The sequence below is a fragment of the Mustela nigripes genome, chromosome X, assembly GCF_022355385.1.
Source record: "Mustela nigripes isolate SB6536 chromosome X, MUSNIG.SB6536, whole genome shotgun sequence".
Taxonomy (NCBI): Eukaryota; Metazoa; Chordata; class Mammalia; order Carnivora; family Mustelidae; genus Mustela; species Mustela nigripes.
The window spans coordinates 88,787,520-88,806,990 of record NC_081575.1 but is presented as its reverse complement, the minus strand read 5'-3'; positions in this window follow the sequence as shown (position 1 = coordinate 88,806,990).

Below are 19,471 nucleotides of genomic sequence, written 5' to 3'. Positions count from 1 at the left end.
GGGGAGCCCGATGCGGGGCTCAATCCCAGGACCCTGGGATCATGATCTGAGCCGAAGGCAGATACTTAACCAACTGAGCCACCCAGGCACCCCTGAATACATTTTTAAATAAAACAAATTACAAAATTACAGACTTTGTAGTAATACTGGCTCTCACTCACCTTTATTCACCCAGGCATTCATATTCAGGAACTACTCTGAGTGCCCAAGATAAATCGTAACAAACAGTGAGTCTTTTTATGTATCAGAGACTATGTAACACTGTAGATATCACCTTGTCTGATCCTTTTCATAGCCTTTCATGTGTATGTTTTTTTTTTAATTCCTATTGCCCAGATGAAAACAGATGAGGTCACTGAGGCAAAGAAAAGCTACCTTGCCTGGTTACTAAGTGGCCGCACCCAGATGGGAGCGGCGGGTGTGTCCAGTACTCTTTCTTTTAACCACTGTCCTCTGCTGCCTCCATGTGCCCGGCAAAAAACTTGGGTGCTGAGATGGAGAGAGATGTTGAAGGCAAGTTCTTCATTCCATGGGGGTGACTCTAAGAGTGAAGACATCAAATAGTTCAACCCAGCCAAGGAACAAATTGTATAGACCATAATTGACAGGGCAGGTTTTTACCAGTTTGGGGTTAAATAAATTCATATGCGGGGCGCCTGGGTGGCTCAGGGGGTTAAGCCTCTGCCTTCGGTTCAGGTCATGATCTCAGGGTCCTGGGATCGAGCCCCGCATTGGGCTCTCTGCTCAGCTGGGAGCCTGCTTCCCCCCCTCTCTCTGCCTGCCTCTCTGCCTCCTTGTGATCTGTCTGTCAAATAAAGAAATAAATAAAAATCTTTAAAAAAAAATTCATATGGCCTTGGTCTTTAAGAAAATATATATTTTTTTAAAAATTTAATACCTTCAAACCAAAACAAAAGAAGAGAGAATAGCGTAATAAGCCCCCACATACCCATCATCCAACCACCCAGTGTAACTAGTTCTACCAATTTATCGCCAGTCTCGGTTCCTCTATACGCCATCCACTTTTTCCTTCCCCCACCTCCTCCCTACTGGATTTTTTTAAAAAAACATTTTAAGATTGTATTTTTAAGTAGTCTCTGCACTCAGTATGGGTCTTGAACTCACGACCCCAAGATCAAGAGTCACATGCTCTACCAACCGAGCCAGCCAGGTACCCGCTTACTGGATTTTTTGAAACAAGTCTCAGCCACCCTATCCTTTTATCCACAGATCTTTTAAAGACAAGGAATCCTTGTTACCATAACCACAATACCAATATCTCACCCCCACCCCAACAATTAACAATGACACCTTAATAATCACTCAGTCTGTAGGGGAGGAAAACTCATTTTCCCTCTACCCTTCTAGATTCATGGCTGATAATAAATGCATAATAAAAGACAGAGTAACAAGAGAAAAACAAGCACATCTGATACTGTGTATACCTCCTTTATGCATGGGAGAGACCCAGGAAAACTGAGTAACTCCCCAAAATGGTCCAGACCTCCACCTTACATACCATCTCCAGCTAAAAGACAAAAGAAGATGTTGGGGCGGGGATGCCCGGCTTGCTCAGTCGGTAAAGCATGCCGTTCTGGATCTCTTGGTTATGAGTTCGAGCTCCACTTTCAGTGAACAGATTACTTAAAAATTAAATCTTTAAAAAATAAAAAGTCAGGGGAGTAAAAGCTCACTTATGGGAAGTTATCAGGCAAAGCACAGTAATCAAGGGTAAAGGTGTTCCGCAGATTTAGGTCATTGCCTTCTCCACGGATAAGTTTCCAGAGACTGAGTCATCCTGGTACAGAGAGGGAGACACCTTACAAATGGAGAGCTCCCTTATACATGTAATTTTCTCTTACAAAAGGGTAACTTTCACGGGGTTTTCAAAGTTTTTCTTCTGTCCACTGTTTCTTTTTTTTTTTTTTTTAAAGATTTTATTTATTTATCAGAGGGGGGGGGGAGAGAGCAAGCACAGGCAGACAGAATGGCAGGCAGAGGCAGAGGGAGAAGCAGGCTCCCCGCTGAGCAAGGAGCCCCATGTGGGACTCAATCCTAGGATGCTGGGATCATGACCTGAGCCGAAGGCAGCTGCTTAACCCACTGAGCCACCCAGGCGTCCCGTTCTGTCCACTGTTTCTTAAAAAAGAAAAAAAAAATCCGGGGCACCTGGGTGGCTCAGTGGGTTAAGCCACTGCCTTCGGCTCAGGTCATGATCCCAGGGTCCTGGGATGGAGCCCCACATCGGGCTCTCTGCTCAGCGGGGAGCCTGCTTCTCTCTCTCTCTCTCTCTCTGCCTGCCTCTCTGCCTACTTGTGATCTCTGTCTGTCAAATAAATAAATAAAATCTTTAAAAATAAAAAAAATCAGCCTAATGTAATCCTTTTGCCAAAGAGGCATAGTTTGGGATGACAGATTCCACTCCCCTTCAAGTCACTGACATATTCAAATTGACTGCTTAGGGGTCCACATACCCAGATGAATAAAAAGCCCAGTTTCTCTCTTGGAGCTCCTCTAATGGCGAATTATCCTAGATGCCAGTCCCATTCCAGTGCGGTCCTGCTTCCAAACACCTGGAGGAGAAAGAACTAGAGAATATGAGCCATCCCCCAGCAGGGGCCCTCTTGACTTGCCTCCATGTAGCCCCTGTTTGCACAACACACCTGGGGCTTGGTCTGCAAGAACTGATCTTCCCCAGCAACAGCCAACGTCAAAGGTATTGATCCTAGTCAAGCTTCTTCCTTCTTGGTGCATTTCCCCAAACGTTCCATGTCCCCTCTCTGGCCAATAGACTCCCCACCCCCGACACACACACAAGGACCCTTTCGACCCATCGGAGAAGGGAGACATCTTTAACATCCAGGAACCCCTTAAGCCCTGCACAGATCTGCCTGGTGACAGTCTCTGCTGGGAGGAGGCTGGCCACATCCAGCCTCAGGAAAAGATCCTCTTAGACCCCTCCCCCCCACCCGTCACCGCACATTTACATAACCAAAAAAGGTGGTTTAAGGATCTCTTTTTTGCCTTCCTTTTGGTTATTTAATTTCCATTTAGCGCATTTATGTTTTGAACGCGTCAGACATTTGCATGGTTCAACATTCAAAAGATATCGAAGGATACCTAGAGAAAGTGTCCCCACCACCACCACCCTGCTCTCAGTCACCCAGATCCTCCCGGAAAACAACCAGTTTTACCGGTTTCTTGTGCTTCCTCCAGAAATAGTTTGTCTGTACGGGCCAATATACATGCATCTATATAGTCCCCTCCTTTTTACAGAAACGGTTGCATACAGTCCTCTGTGCTCAGCTCCTGGATTTTTTTTTTTTCACTTCACAGTATAATCTTGATAATCAATCCGGGGGGCTTTCTGTTCCTATGACAGCTGCACAGTATTCCAAGGTGTGAACATGCTGGAAGTTGTTTAACCCAAGGTCTTCGACGGGTGGATTCTCGGGTTGTTTGCCATCTTTTTCAATTATGAATAACACCGCACAGAATAAACTTATAAACAGGACCCAGACAACTTTTAACAAGCAACTTCTCTTGCCTCGAAACAAATTAAAATTCTAACTAAGTAGGCACCCTGCTGTATAAGATAAAGAATGATAAAATACTCCGGAGGATCAGAAAAGATAGAACTTACTTTCTAGCTGTCTGGGGGCCATGGAGAAGAGTTGTGTGGGGCGGGGAAGACTGGATCTCCAGGAGGGGAAATCACAGAGGAATTCACGGAAGGAAAAAAAAAAATTAAGTTGCACTGAACTACGTATAGGATGTATGATCAGGAGGGGCCAAGTCGTTATTTCAATTAAAACAACAAACCCTCCTCTAACTTAAAAACTCTGGTATTCACATCACATTATATAAACCGCTCACCTGAGAATGTACATATCAGGCACTCCAAAATAAATTACAGACATAATGCAAAATCTGACCCAGTTCTTAGGAACACAGACTATAAAACACTATAATGAAGGCAAAAATCCACATCAAAATCTTCATTGTCTCAGAAAGTGGAATTTAAAGAAGTCCCTTCCCTACTCAGTAGCGTTATGGCTGGTATATTAGAATAATGCTATTCCCTCCCTTTGTAATGAATATATGCTTGCCGCTTCTTGGCACATGTCTCTAGTTTGCCTTTTGGTTGGTGGGTGAAAGGTGATTGTAATGCAGTTAAGGTAGCAAATTTTCCCACAAGCAGGCAGCGCAGACATAATATCATTCCACCCTGCATTTGATGCTCTGAATTATTAATTAGGATGTTAAATATATTGCTCTGTGCACGAGGTTATATTTAACTCCATTTACTGACAGTCTGGGCTTTGCACCTTCCTGGCTTTGAAAATTAGATTTGTATCGACAGGATTTCTTGTGTTTGTTCAGAAAAAAATCATACCTGTCACGAGGGTAGAGTCATTTCAAGTGGACCCCAAGAGGTGAAAAGTCAATTGAGGTCTGGGTTGAAATGCCCACATAGGAGCTGGGAGAAGAGCAACATCCACAATCAGTTCCTGGCACCTTCACGCCCAGGTTCCATGTTCTCAAAAATTCTGTCGAGCAGTATTGGACAAGACTTGGGCTTCTCCATCAGCCAGATCTGAATTCGGATCTAGAGTCTGCCCAAACCTGAGATACAAAATGATAGGAGATTCGATCGGTAAATTAGGGTGCATCCACACAAGGAAATAAACAATTATTGAAAAGATGTATGCGGGTAGTTCTGTTAAATGGATGGTCCCACAGCATTTCATGTAAAGGCAAAACATTGGAAACATTTTAACCATCTGTGGAGACGGGTTTGGAAAATTAAACTGTGGTACATGCATAATGTTGTGAACTCACTATGACCAGACAGGTCAAGGCACTCCCATGAGGCTGTCATGCTGCAGTCGTCATCAGTCCGAGGCATGTGGGACCTGTTTATGCCTCACCTTGCCACCAGCTTGTTTTGTTTTGTTTTGTTACATTCTATTTTTTTATTGAGGGAGAGAGAAAAAGTGTTGAGGGTGGTGGCAGGGAAGAAGGGCCAGAGGCAGAGGGAGAAGGAGACCTCCTGCTGAGCAGGGAGCCCTACACGGGGCTTGATCCTAGGACCCTGGGATCATGACCTGAGCCGAAGGCAGATGCTTCGCCGACTAAGCCCCCCAGGCACCCCTTGCCACCAGCTTTTAAGGAGAGTGAGTCTCAGGCCCAAAGCAGCCAGGTATATATTAACCAGCACACCCAGCAATAGTAGCACAACCTCTTCCATGTGTGTAAAGGAGTCCCAGCTCCATCCTTGCGTTCAAGGTTGATTTGAGGCCAAGGCTGGAATATTCTAGAAGCAGGATTCTGTTAGCCTTGGAGGCAGGCTCAAGCAACCAGAATGTCCAAATTCATGTCTAAATAAGGACCCGTTAGACATCAAGCCTTAGGTGCCACCAAGCCCAGGCCGTACGCCTGCTTAGGTTCAACTACCCTGTTTGTGCAAGTATGAGAAACATCTCAGAAATATAGCTCAGCCAGGGCACCTGGGTGGCTCAGTGAGTTAGGCCGCTGCCTTCGGCTCGGGTCATGATCTCAGAGTCCTGGGATCGAGCCCCGCATCGGGCTCTCTGCTCAGCAGGGAGCCTGCTTCCTCCTCTCTCTCTGCCTGCCTCTCTGCCTACTTGTGATCTCTCTCTGTCAAATAAATAAATAAAATCTTTAAAAAAAAAAAAAAAGAAAGAAATATAGCTCAGCCGATCTATATACATTGAACACTTCTCAATCCAACAATTAGAGCCCATTTTGAAAAGCAGAGCTTAAACTAAACAGCAGACACATACATAACACTCTGCCTATATGTAAAGTATAATACAGTGACACCCAGCTGGCCCAGTGGGTAGAGTACGCAACTCTTGATCTCGGGGTTGTCGACTTGAGCCCCATGTTGGGTGTACAGATTACTTAAAACAATAAAATCGTTGAGAGAAAGAGAGAGAGAGAGAGAGAGATAAGAGAAAGATACCCCCCCCCCCCCCCGATTTGGTGCAGTTGGTTAAGCGACTGACTCTTGGTTTCAGGTCAGGTCATGATCTCAGGGTCGTGAGATCAAGCCCCCCCCCCCCCACCCGGTCAGGCTCCGCGCTCAGCACTGAGTCTGCTTGAGATTCTCTCTCTCTGCCCCGTTCCCCTCTCTCTTTTGCTTTATCCAAAATAAGTAAATAAATCTTTCTTAAAGGGACAGAGAGAAGAAAGGGTAGAAAGGCATAAAACCTATTGTTACCCCTAGGGAGTATAATTAGAGGGAAGAGAAGACGAAACCATCTACTTTTTTCTTTATGCATTTCTCTATTTTGATTTTTTTACAATGAGTATGTAGCTGATTACATGAATTTTAAAAATGCACACTTCTTCTAAAAGGATGTTGTAGAAGAATAATTATGTAGAGAAATGTTTATAATATATTCTTGGGTAGAAGACATGGGAAAGTATTATATTAGATGTGACAACCATTGTCTCCTAATCTGTACGCAAATCCCATGTGGCAGGTCATATTTTCCAAAGATGGCCAGGCCAATAAATATCCCAGCCCACAGGCTCTTCATCCAATGTGCCTTCAACAGGCATCCACTGACAGGTGGTGTGTTGTGGGGGGGAAGGGCGTCTATGTTCCCTCCCCTCACACATGGGCAGATCTTTCTATTGCCTTGTCCAAGCCAGCAAGCAAAGAGGTGATGTTCAGTGGCCTTCTGAAGCCAGATTCTAAAAGGTGATTGGGCTTCCACCTGGCTTTCTCTCCTTCTTAGGACACATGCTTGAGCCTTGGAGTCCTGAGTCCCCCTATAGGACAGCTGGTTACCCTGAAGCTGCCATGCTGGAATGTCCATGTGGGGAGACCATGCAGAAATAGAGAGATGTCCTGTATGCTCCAGCTGGCCCAGCCCCCAGCTGTTTGAGTCTTCCCAGCCCAGGTGCCAGACAGGTGAATGTAGAAGCCTTTGACAAGATACAGCCTCCAGCCACCATCTGACCCCAACAGCACGAGAAACCTTAAGCCAGTACCACCCAGGTGAGCTGCTCTCAAACACCGGACCCACGGAAACCCTGACAGATCATCATAAATGAGCATTGTTGTTTGACGCCACTGAGTTTGGGGGTTACTAGTCAGGGATAATAGATAACTACCATACCCCCCTTTTTTATTTTTAAAGATTTTATTTATTTAGAGAGAGAGAGAGAGAGAGAGCAGGGGAAGGGGCAGAGGGAGAAACAGGCTCCTCGTTGAGCAGGGAGCCTGATGTGGGGCTCGATCCCAGGACCCCGAGATCATGATCTGAGCCGAAAGCAGAGGCTTTTAACCAACTGAGCCACCCAGGTGCCCCTACTACACCCCCTTTTAAGAGAATCCGCCACCCCCTCAGCCTACGAGAGAAAGCTTTAGAATCTGTTGGCTCCACACAAGCACCCACACATGCCCACACTTGTGGGACCCCTGGGGGTCGCCTGATCCTGATGGGGGCTCAGGATCTCTCTTCCAGAAGTTTGGAATGTGAATGCTGACACTGAGTCTTCTAGCTTGGGGACACTGGACACTAAGTTTTATTTTCTACCTGTGTCCCAGCCTGCAGAGGACAGCAGAAGGAATCACTCAGAGAGGAGCAGGAGAGAGATCCTGTAGCCTTAAACGAAAATGAGAGGAACCTTCTTTCCTGTTTTTCTGTCCTGTTCCTGATACTCGTCCTACCACTTGGTTCTTCCTTGAGATACTGTTATTATCATCATCATATTCGTTATAGCTAAGGATGACTGAGTGCTCACTGTACCCAACACTGTTCTAAGTGCTCGGCGTGTGTTAACCTTGATCCTCACCTGATATATGGCATTGATACCACCATTATTGTGATTTTACAGATGAGGAAACTGAGCCCTGAAAGGTAAAGTAACAGTAACTAAAGTAACTGTCAACAGACAGTTGAAGGATGCCTTTTTGTTTGTTTGTTTGTTTATTTATTTATTTATTTATTTGAGTGATCTCTACATCCAATGTGGGGCTCAAACTCACGCCCCCCCCCATCAGGAGTTGCACAATCTTCCGACTGAGCCAGCCCAGCGCACCCCACCCCCAACAGCAGTTGAATAACGGAGTCTGTGCTCTTAGGAGCTCTTTATCCAACACTGTTATAAACCCTGAGGTCTTGCCCATAATGGACCCCTGTTTTTGTTCCAGTCTTAAGGTGAGTAAATGAGTCACCTGAAACCAAATGATTTCTGAAGAAGCCAAGTACATACAGTTACCAGTTTGGTAGAACGTGATACGGCTAGACTTAACATGATTTCAAGAAGGAAGAGCACAATGGTTGCAGGAAACACCATGATAGCCGCAGGGACGAGTGCTGGTCAGAAGCGCTGGTCCCTGGGCCTTTCAGGGTTCAGGCTCACCTACCTGCTGGTGCCCTCGTTGCTGGGAGCTGAGGAGGAGAGAAGCATGGATGTACAGGGGTGGGGGAGGGGAGGGACCTCAGGTGCAGAACTCCAGGTCTAGGTCAAGGCAAATTCAGGAGATGAGGATGGAAGGAAAGAAATCAAAGCTCCAGCTGGTTTATGTAAGAACTGAGGGAATCTGGAGTATGGGCTTTAGTGAATAATAATGTGCTCACATTGGTTCATCAGTTTTGACAAATATACAGCAAGAAGAAAAGATGTTAACAACAGGGAAACTGGATATGGGACGTGGGGATCTCTCTGTACTATTTTTGCAATATGTCTGTAGACCTATAACTCTTCTAAAATAGGAAATGTACTGGGGTGCCTGGCCAGCTCAGTCAGTAGAGTGTGCGACTCCTGATCTTGGGGTGTGAGTTCGAGTGCCGTGCTAGGTGTAGAGAGTACTTTAAAAAGAAAACCTTTAAAAACATTTTTTTTCAGATTTTATTTATTTATTTGATACAGAGAGAGAGAAAAAAAGAGAGAGAGATCACAAGTAGGCAGAGAGGCAGGCAGAGAGAGAGGGGGAAGCAGGCTCCCTGCTGAGCAGAGAGCCCCATGCAGGGCTCGATCCCAGGATCCTGAGATCATGCCCTGAGCCATCCAGGCGCCCCAGCTTTAAAAAAATTTTTTTAAAGCGTACTTAAAGGATCCAGCAAACTGCAGCTGGGTAGCTGAAGCAGGTACCAAGAGACAGCCTGACAACGGATGAAAGAGGGTCCACCCAAATGTCCAAACACAGAGTGGGTTAGGAACATAAGGCTGGGTCTGACCCACCTTTCTCTCCCCAACCCCAGTGCCTCACCTAGCATGGCAAACTTAAGACCAAGGCAGGCCAGGCGTAAACACACAGCAGTGCAGAGCCAAGGTCAGACGCTTCCCTTTCCACTCTCACTAATCTCACTAATGACCGAAAGTGGATCAGTACGAGGCACTCGGCGGGCTGCTGTGTGCCGTGTTCTTGGTAGGGCCTTCCCGAGGGTGAGGGAGGGTGTCTGGAGACTGGAGATTTTTCATTCATAAATCATCGCATTCATAAAGAAGGGGAAGTAGCTGGCAGCAGTGATGAGAGGAGACAGCGCAGTTGGTTTCCTGATGCTGGTAATGGATCGGTAATGACCAATTCACGCTTCACAGTCTAGACTCTTTCCCCTTATGGTCAGAACGATGGATGCCACCAGCTAGCTGGTGCTAGCAGTGTGGTCTCCCAGGGGACTGGAGGGCGGATAGGGGCTTAAAGACATTGCTGGAAGCTTTAAATAGCTGTGGAGGTGGGGGACGGTGGGAATAGGCAGTGACCAGGTCAGGGGAAAGAATGGTCAGGCAGGCTGGAGGGCTCAGCTGAGAGCCTATCCTAGGGGCAGGGGAGTTTCCACAGCACCGGTCAGCAGCCCGGGATGGGAAGAGAAGGTAGGCAGCCACATGCTTCCCAGACCAGGGTTTGGTCCAACACGTAGAGGAGAAGACAGAGAGGAAAGGGAATCAGGGTGTGGTTAAGAGAAAGAATGAGGAGGGGTGGCACATCTGTTCAAAGTGGGCTGAGAAAAGCAGAAAAGACAAAAGGGGAGGTGATGGGAGAAGTAGAGGACCAAGGGTCTGTTCAGGTGATCAGGCATCCCAGCCAGCTCCTGTGAGCTCCAGAGACCGTCTTTTTTCCCCTCGGCCACTAAAGAGAACTCTGCAATTAAAAAAATGTTTTTTTTTCATTTATTTATTTGACAGAGAGAGTGAGAGCAGGAACACAAACAGGGGGAGAGAGAGAGGGAGAGGAAGAAGTGGTCTACCCGCTGAGCAGGGAGCCTGACCCAGGGCTTGATCCCAGGATCCCGGGATCATGACCTGAGCCGAAGGCAGATGCTTATTGACTAAGCGACCCAGGTGCCCCTCCAGAGAGTGTCTTGAAAACACTTGTCGCTGAGGCATGGTCTTGTGCTGTGCTGGTTTTTTTCTCTTTTGTTTTGTTTTGTTCTGTTTTTTAAGATTTTCTTTATTTATTTGAGAGAGAGAGTGAGAGAGAGCATGAGAGGGGAGAAGGTCAGAGGGAGAAGCAGACTCACCATGGAGCTGCAAGTCCAATGTGGGACCCCATCCTGGGACCCCGGGATCATGACCTGAGCGGAAGGCAGTTGCCCAACCAACTGAGCCACCCAGGTGCCCTTGTTTTGTTTAGTTTAAGTAATATCTACCCCCAACATGGATGGGGCTTGAACTCATGACCTAGAGATCAAGAGTCGCATGCATCGGGGCGCCTGGGTGGCTCAGTGGATTAGGCCGTTGCCTTCGGCTCAGGTCATGATCTCAGAGTCCTGGGATCGAGTCCCGCATGGGGCTCTCTGCTCAGCGGGGAGCCTGCTTCCCTCTCGCTCTCTGCCTGCCTCTCTACCTACTTGTGATCTCTCTCTCGACTCAGTCACTGAGCCAACCAGGTGCCCTAGTCTTGCCCTGTTTTTGCCTTTGAAATTACCTGGACGTTGAACGTGCTGTGATCTCTTCATTAGCGGAGATTCCCTCCATTTCACTCTTCATAGCTAAATAGAAGCCATCATTTGTTAATTTCTTCACTTATTCATTCATTTATCCATCCATCCAGTGTTGTGTTTACAATGTGCTCTGTGAACTTGGGTCCCTGCTCACAGGGAGGTGAACCGTATGAAAGGAAGCATTTTCCCCTTCCCCCACCCCAAACAGGATACAAATTCTCAACTTATTTCCCCAAGATTCAGCTCCAAGTTAGCAGAGCCGAATTCACAGAGCACATTGTAAAGGCACAACGTTGGATTCAGGAATGAATGAGTGAGTGAATGAACAAATTGAATGAACAAGGGCTCCTATTCACGTTGGTTTAAATACGATCATCCGCAAGGTGGAAACTGAGAATAAGCTAAAAATACGTTAAGTGTAATTTGCATGTAACACACATGAATCGCAAGCGAACAGCTTGTTGTATTTTCATCTGTGTGTATCCTCCGTGTAAACACCATCCAGATCAAGATATGGAACGTTTCCATAACCCCAGAAAGTTCCCATAGACCCTTTTTCAGCCTACCTCCCTCGCCCTCAGAGATAATCAATAGTCTGACTTCTATCATCATAGATTCAGAGAACCCAGTGCTTTTGATTAGGTTTTTTGGGGGGAGTTGAAGAGAACTATCCAAAGTCAGTGTAGACAGTATTCAGTGGCTTGATGAGGGTAAATGCCCTCAAAAGCTCAGAAGTGAGATCACCATGTCTCAGGCAGGGTTTAAAGATTTTATTTATTTATTTGTCAGAGAGAGAGAGAGAGACCAAGAGAGTGAGCACAAGCAGGGAGAACAACAGGCAGAGGCAGAAGCAGTCTCCCCACTGAGCAGAGAACCTGATGCGGAACTCGATCCCAGAACCCTGGGATCATAACCTGAACCGAAGGCAGACACTTAACCAACTGAGCCACCCAGGCATTCCCATCAGTCAGGGTTTAATCAGGGGAAACAAACATGATAGGGACCACAGATGGGGGTGGGAAGCTCTCCTGAGTGGAGAGGTAGGGTCTGTGCAGTTACGCCAAAAAAGGTGGCTTATTACAGCATTCTGACAGTGTGGCACAAATATCCAGCCTGCCCCGGGGAGTCCATTCCAGCTGTGGAGATGGCTACAGCAGAGAGCCATACATTAAATATTTGCTCTGATTGTATTCTCACCAAGTTGATTTTGAGTAACTAGGATTCCTGAGTTACTTCCGTTTCTGGGGAGAATACACTGACCAGGTTTTCATGACTATGAAGACTGCCACATACTTATATCTCATTGCGAATGAACAAAATGCTATTTTTAAACAGTAAGATCTTTTGAGTTTATTATTTTAGGTCGATGTCGTGGAATCAGATTCACTCTGAGACACTGACAGAACTGGGGTTCTCAGGCTGGCCGGCCGAGACCTAGATGCTGTCCTGTGGTAAATTCCCATGATAGATACCGCCTCTAAGATGTCTTGGAAGACAGTTATTACCATGCCAACCTAACTCTGGCCTTTCTTTGGAAACTTTCACACTCATCAAGGACATGTTTTATAAACACAAGATTCTCCAAACATACATTGACATCACATACAAATAATTCTTACCAAGTCTTACGATCCAAAAAAGCAAACTAGATTTTTAAAGCTTTTTTATTGTAAAATATAACATGAAAACCTACAACGTCACTGTTCAGAATATGGATAATTATGAAATGAGCACTAGTGTAACAACCACCTTCTAGGTCATTAAGAAATGGCCAGCATCACCAAATCCTTGTACGTGCCCCTTAAAAAAAAAAAAAAAAAGTATCCATCCATCTATCTATCTATCTATCTAACTATTTAGAAAATGCAAGCAGGGGAAGGGGCAGAGGGAGAAAAAGAATCTCAAGCAGACTCTGTAGTAAGCACAGAGCCCAACTCAAGACATGATCTCAGGACCTTGGGATCATGACCTGAGCCAAAGTCAAGAGTTGACATTTGACTAAGCCACCCAGGCACCCCTTGTATGTCCCTTTTAGACACATCCCTTTCTCTACCACCACACAAGTAAGCACTATTGGATTGTTATGGTAATCACTTCCTTGCTTTTCTGTATACTTTGAATGCCCATGCTACATACCTAAACAATATACTTTTGGGGCACTTGGGTGGCTCAGTGGGTTGGGCGTCTGCCTCTAGCTCAGGTCACGATCTCAGGGCCCTGGGATGGAACCTTACATCCGGCTCCTGCTCAGTGGGGAGTCTGTTTCTCCCTCTCCCTCTGCCCCTCCTCCAGCTCATGCTCCTCTCTCTCTCTTTCATTCTCTCTCAAATAAATAAATAAAATCTTTTTTTTTTTTTTTTTTTAGATTTTGTTTATTTGTCAGAGAGAGAAGCAGGGAGAGCTGCAGGCAGAACAGGCAGAGAGAGAGGGAGAAGCAGGCTCCCTGATGAGTAAGGAGCTCAATGCAGGACTGGATCCCAGGAGCCTGGGATCATGATCTGAGCCAAGGGGAGATGCTTAGCCGATTGAGCCACCAAGGCGTCCTTAAGTAAAATCTTTTAAGATAAAAACAGTGTACTTTCTTTTTGCCTGCCTTGGAAATTTTATATAAATGGAATCACATTGCTCACTTCTTATTTATATTTATTTGTAATATATGTGACATATAATATATATTATTTACATTTCTTAATTTTCATTGTGGTACAGTATCCTATTGTATGGGATATACTGCGATTTATTATCCATTCTATTGTTTTTTTGGTTTTGTTTTGTTTTGGGTTTTTTTTTTTTTTAAGATTTTATTTATTTGACAGAGAGAGATCACAAATAGGCAGAGAGGCAGGCGGAGAGAGAGGGGGAAGCAGACCCCCCACCGAGCAGAGAGCCTGCCGCCGGGCTCCATCCCAGGACCCTGGGATCATGACCTGAGTCGAAAGCAGAGGCTCCGGGCGCCTGGGTGGCTCAGTGGGTTAAGCCGCTGCCTTCGGCTCAGGTCATGATCTCGGGGTCCTGGGATTGAGTCCCGCATCAGGCTCTCTGCTCAGCAGGAGCCTGCTTCCTCCTCTCTCTCTCTCTCTGCCTGCCTCTCTGCCTACTTGTGATCTCTCTCTGTCAAATAAATAAATAAAATCTTTAAAAAAAAAAAAAAAAGAAAGAAAGAAAGCAGAGGCTCAACCGACTGAGCCACCCAGGCATCCCATTGTTTTTGTTTTTTCAAGATTTTTATTTATTTGCTAGAGAGAGCAAGCAAGAGCACAAGCAGGGTAAGTGGCAGGCAGAGAGAGAAGCAAGCTCCCTGCTGAGCAAGGAGCCCAATTCGGGACTTGATCCCAGGACCCTGGGATCATGACCTGAGGGGAAGGCAGAGGCTTAACCAACTGAGCCACCCAGGTGCCCCTATCCATTCTGTTGTTAGTGAACATTTAAATGGCTTCCAGTTTCGGGCTATTATGAATAGTAAGCAAATGAATGTTCTCCCTTTTTATTTTTTGAAGATTATTTATTATAGAGAAAGAGCACAATGAGGGGGAGGGGGAAGGGAGAGGAAGAGATTGGGAAAGTAGCAGATCGCCCCCACACCCTGAGTCTGGAGCCCAACATGGGACTTGATCCCACAACCCTAAGATCACCATCTGAGCTGAAATCAAAGTCAGTTGTTCAACTAGCTGAGCCACTCAAGTGCCCCAGTGAGCAAACGGATGTTATGAACATTTCATACTTGTATTCGGGTACATGTAAGTGCATATTCATATCATATTTATTTCAAGGAATGGAACTGCTGGGTCATAGGGCCTGTATATCTTCAACTTTAATAGATTAGGCAAGGTTTAAAAAAAGTCATTGTACCAATTTATGCTCCTACCAGCATGTTACAAGAGTTTTAGTCGATTCACACCCTTGCCTACACTTGGTATAGTCAGACCTTTTAACTTTTGCCCCTCTGGTGGTGTGTTGTGGCATCCGATGGTTTCTTCAAGTTTGCATTTCCCTAACACTAATGAGGTTGAGTGTCTTATCTATTTACTGGACTTTTGTATTTCCTCTTCTGTAAAGTATCTGTTCACATCTGTTGCCCATTTTTCTATCAGGCAGACTTTTTCTTATTGATTTGTAGGAAAAATTTATATAGTCTGTGTACAGCTTACCTTTCATCTTCCCAGTTTTTGGCTTGTATTTTCATTTACTTTATGGTTTTTTAATTGACTTTACTTTTTAGACGAGTTTGAGATTTAGAGGAAATTTGAAATATTTGAGAGTTCCCAGATACCTCACACGCCTTTTTCTCTATTATTAACATCTTATGTTAGTATGGCACCTTTGTCACAATGAATGAACCAATGTTGATCTATTACTAAGGAGAGTCCATACTTTCTTCAGATTTCCTTTTTCTGTTGCAGGATCCCATCCCGGAACACACCATTATGTTTAGTTGTCACGTCTCCTTGAGCTCTCTTGGCTGTGACAGTTTCTCAGACTGTTCTTGTTTTTGATGAACTTGACAGCTTTGAGGAGCACTTTGTGGTATCTAAATGTGGTGTCTGTCCAATCAGGAGGGGGCCCCTAGATGTAGGGTGACGATTGGGTGGAAGCCGGTGGTGTGGGTGGTAGAAAGATGTACCTGAGGCAGAATAAAGGAAACAGAGGTTCGTTGAACACACTGCCAGGGAGCCGTGGGCAGGACAGCAGGGGAGAGGCTGTCTGCAACCGGGCAATGGGTGTGGCTGTTTTTAAAGCAGGGAGGTGAGGAGGTAGAGCAACACATGGAATTCTTCCTTTTCTGGTAACTGTGCCTGGTTGTAAGTAGCCCATTGGTCAGTTAGGGCCTATGGGTATCTTGAGGTGGGTCGCCTGATGGGCCTGTCTGGATTCTGCAAGGGGGTTGCTGTGGGCCCTTTCCATATTCCATTGCTCAAGCCTGTTTGCTTAAAAGCTCCCTCTATATACTTCTCATCGGATATTTTGTAGGATGTCCCTCGATTGGGATTCATCTAATGTTTTTCTCATGATTAGACTGGGGTTATGGGTTTGGGGAGGTAGGCCATAGAAGTAAAGTGCTGTTCTTAACACATGATATCAAGACTACACACTATTGACATCATTTGTCACTAGTGACATTGGCCTTGATCACCTGGCTGAGGTTGTGTTTGTCAGTTTACTCCACTGTAGAGTTACTTTTCCCTCACCACCCCCAACTTCTCCATTCTGTATATGGCATCTTTTGAAAAGAAATTCTTTTTTTTTTTTAAGGTGTTTTTTTTTTTTTAAGATTTTATTTATTTACTTGAGAAAGAGCACAAGCTGGGGAGCAGCAGAGGGAGAGGGAGAAGCAGGCTCCCTACTCAGCAGGGAGCCCGATGCAGAACTCAATCCCAGGACCTCGGGATCATGACCTTGAGCCAAAGTTAGACGCTTAACTGATTGAGCCACCCAGGTGCCCCTTTTAGTAAGTTTTTTTTTTTTTTTTAATTTAAACAATCCCTACACCCATTGTGGGGCTTGAACTCATGACTCCAAGATCAAGAGTCGCACCCTCTTCCAACTGAGACAGCCAGGCCCCCTTAAAAAGAAATTCTTAATCTTTTTTTTTAAGCATTTCATTTATTTATTTGACAGAGAGAGATCACAAGTAGGCAGAGAGGCAGGAAGGGAAGCAGGCTCCCCGCTGAGCAGAGAGCCAGACGACGTGGGGCTCCATCCCAGGACCCTGAGATCATGACCTGAATTAAAGGCAGAGGCTTTAACCCACTGAGCCACCCAGGTGCCCCAGAAATTCTCAATCTTAATTGAGAGGCAGCTGCCTGGGCTGGGGGTGTGGCATGATCTTGACCTCCACAGAGCTCCTTGATGGCTGATTGGCGGGGACCAAGCCATCTCAGTGCTGCCTCTGGGATTACTCAGAATTTATTGCTGGAATTCATCGGGTGGGGGGAGAGGGGGCAAAATTAGGGAACAAAACAGAACTGTGTATTCTTTCAAATCTTGTATCTGGACCTCTCCTCTTAAAACTCAAGAGCCAAGAATTTGACATCATTGTTTCCTAGTTCTTTGAGAATTCTCCCCATGGGGCAGTGAATGAGAGGAGTCTTGGCTATTTGGCTAGGGAGGAGAGGTGTGAGGAAGGTGGAGAAGGAGGCTTCTTTTAAGGTAAATGTGGGTCATTAGTTCTTATATTATCCCGCCACACACATATCCACCTCTAAATGCTTCCATGAGAAAGTTAACCACACTGACATCACTGATTGATTGCTGAGCGCTAAAGATCCGAAACAGGAGGGCTACATACAAGAAGTAGAATTGAGGACAATTCAAAACGTGACCTTGAGTACACATGCCCTTCCCCAGGTTTCAATCTCTCAATCTATGAAACAAAGAGAAAGCTTCCTACAGTGTTTATCTTGCTGAATTCCAAGGCTATAAGGAGCAGTGATGCCCCTTGGAGACCTCCGAGGAAAGGGGTGGGGTTAGATTTAAAGGCTTAGATAATCACCCCTAGCTCAAAAAAGGGCCCTGTCTCAAGACACAGAGTATAAAAGAGACTTTGAGGTTTTCTTGTGAGGAGGGGAAAGAAGAAGGATTTTATGTTCCATCTATTAGTATTTTTGGTCTTCTTCAATTTAAAAGAAATAAGAATGTTCTAGAACTCTTTCAAGAATAGAAAAATCCACTCCATTTCCTGTTTCTTTAGGCTGGATGAAATGGTGGGAGGTCTGCTCCACTTTTAGCTGATTATGCCCCAAATAAGGTTTGTTTAGACAAATTCAAGGCCTTTGGTTTAGAATCTGTTTTAGGATATGCAGCAAGATGGACAAAAAATAAAATTTTAGTTGATGTAAAGAGAAATGACTCCATCGTTCTTAAAAATGAATTTCTAAAAAAATTATTAAATTTTTATTGATCCGCCCCCCCCCCCCACACCGCAAGCCAGTCATTTCAGAGTCGAGGCTACTTTAGACTTTTCTGGTAATCTAATAATTTCTCCTAATGGAAAATTATCTCTTCCCCTCTCAGATTTTTTTTTTTAAAGAATTTTATTTATTTGACAGAGAGACACATTGAGGGAGGGAACACAAGCAGGGGGAGTGGGAGAGGGAGAAGCAGGCTCCCCACTGAGTGGGGAGCCCGCTGAGAGGTTCCATCCCAGGATCCTGGGATCATGACCCGAGCTTAACCACCGAGCCACCCAGGTGCCCCACCCCCTTTTTAAAAGTATTTATTTCCCTTTCAGATTTCTTTAAAGTCACATTTGTACAGAGACACCTGGCTGGTTCAGTCGGAAGAGCAGGCAACTCTAGATCTCGTGATTGTGAGTTCGAGCCCCACACTGGGTGTAGAGATTACTTAAATAAATTAAAATTTAAGAAAAAGTCACATTTGTGTAAATTCTCCTTTGAAAGAATGCAAATTTGAGAGTCAAGAGTTTTCTGAAGTTGAATGAGCAGATCCAGATTCCATTCCATAAATTGAGAGTGGCTTTGGTAAGAATAGTGCATTCTAGAAAGTTCAAAACTTGAGTATTTGGGGAATTTCTGATTCCTGTTTTGAGTTGGGCAAGTTTTTCCTGGCGTAGAACTGCTACCTGAGAAATCCTGGGATCACTGCTTTCAAGCCATCTCTTATTTTCTCCTTCAATTAATCCTAAGAAGAAAATGGAGATCAGAAACTGTGTAAACAGTAGGGCACCCCTCCCCAACTCTGTCTTGGCATTTGTGCACTTTACAAAGCTCAAACACCTTCATTGGCTCCCCATTTCCTGTCAGTTGATGTCTAGTTCTTTTAACATTTAATATTCTCAATAAACATGTCCCTAATTGAAAATTTTAGCCCTATGTGCCGCTCGCCCGTATGATTTCTTCTTTGGTTAAATTTAAGTTACTGTTCAACCTCACAGGCTTTCTCCATGGTGCACCTTACAGTTTTTGCTTACCTGCCAGAACCACCCCCTCTCTTATACTTGCACATTGAAACCATGAACATCTTTCAAGGTCTTGCGCGGGGGCATCCTTTTCTGATCTTAGATGCTACGCAGTGTCACTTCTTGCTTAATATCATAGGCAAAAAACTTGTGACTGATGTGGGAGACAATGGCAGAAGGAAATGTAGATAAAATTAAAGGTCCTTATAACCTGCAGCCCATGGACAAATACTTGAGGCTGGCCAAGTGTAAGGTTTCTCCAGGAAGCTCCCTACAGTCTTAATGTTAATGCCTTGCTAAAGGGGAAAACTACTTTAGCTTGACAATAGAAAGGCCATCAGTATCCTGTGAGTCTTCTTTTGCATATGAAAATCCTTTATGGAATTTCCCATCTCTTTACCTCCCCCAACTTCATAGTATGTAATCAGTTGCTCCTCACAATCCCAGGGCAGCTGCTCTTTCTCCCGACAGGTCCTGTTTGGTGCTTCAATAAAACCACCTTTTTTGCATCAAAGAGGTCTCACGAATTCTTTCTTGGCCCACGGTTCCGGACCCCAGCAATGCTAGTCCAAAAACACATGATGAGCACTGGTTATTATATGTAAGTGATGAATCACTGAATCCTATT